Source organism: Austrofundulus limnaeus, unplaced genomic scaffold (genome assembly GCF_001266775.1).
Source record: "Austrofundulus limnaeus strain Quisiro unplaced genomic scaffold, Austrofundulus_limnaeus-1.0 Scaffold278, whole genome shotgun sequence".
NCBI classification, from domain to species: domain Eukaryota; kingdom Metazoa; phylum Chordata; class Actinopteri; order Cyprinodontiformes; family Rivulidae; genus Austrofundulus; species Austrofundulus limnaeus.
This window is the reverse complement of record NW_013952680.1, coordinates 32,701-33,901: the sequence shown is the minus strand read 5'-3', so window position 1 is coordinate 33,901 and position 1,201 is coordinate 32,701.

Here is a 1,201-nt window from a genome sequence, read left to right as displayed (position 1 = left end):
GAGTATCAGTCACCTGGAGGCAGGACACAAAAGCCTGAATTTTGCCTGAAACTCTCAGACTGAAGAAGTCTCTTGGAAGAGAGACGAAACGTTTCATTAGAGAAGAACCCGTCCAGAGGACCTATACAATTTTTTTTCCTTCGCCTGTTAATATTGTTTCAAAAAAATCTTCATAAAACAGCCTCAGTTTGACAACCAAAATCACTTTTTGTTCGGTCTGTTTGAAAGACTTTTGTGTATTTTTTTAATGGCATGTAAACAAGTCATGCATTCTATTTCAAGTTGGAATGTTTTATTACATTTTTTTTACTTCTCTGTATCTTATATTTTAAGATAAAACAAAAAGAACTCACCCCTTGCTTCAGGCAAATGAACAAATTTCCACTTTTTTATATTGACTCAAAGTCATTTGTAACAGAAACAAGCAAATAAAAATAAAAACACTAGTTTAGCAAAATTCATTTTAACCATTAGTCCCAGGGGACATTTCACCTCATGAAAAACAGTTTCATTAATTAAGAGTATCATAAACTCTGTGCCTTCAATAAAAAAATATTTGCCTCTAGCATTCTAATGCTGTTTAATTTTTTTATCAATTACAACTCAAAACACAGCTATGGTGCTTGCTTTTTTTATTTTTTGTAAATTCACTTAAAACTTGAGAGTTAGTAATAAAACAAATGTTTTTATGCTTATCTTAGTAGGTTTTGTTGCTGGAGAAATGGGTGGATCCATTGTCCCCACGTGCCAGAAGCTGCAGCTTCTGTTATTTTACTCAATTATGCAATCTGCTTTAAATGTTTACTTTTCCTTAATGGTATCTGGGTTTACAAGTATTTAACAAAGATTTTTTCCTCTGTGCAGTTTTTTTCTTGTGGATTTCGAGCATGTGTTTCACAGTTGTTGTGGAACGTGTGCTGCCACGACACAAAAACACATGCAAGGTCTCACACACACACACACACACAAACCAAAAGACACAGACAGACACAAAAGTGCAGGCAACAGGGTCACGTAGCACATAAACAAAAACACACTGGACAGTCGATCTTTTTCAGACCTTATCCTCCTCCACCCTTCTGTTCTACAGCTCCTTTTGCTGCCAGCGCTTTCTCTGATTCCTCAGCTCTCCATCACCCAGTTGTCTCAGATTCTCATATGTTTATAAATATTCATACGCACAGTTGCGCACTCTCTCTGC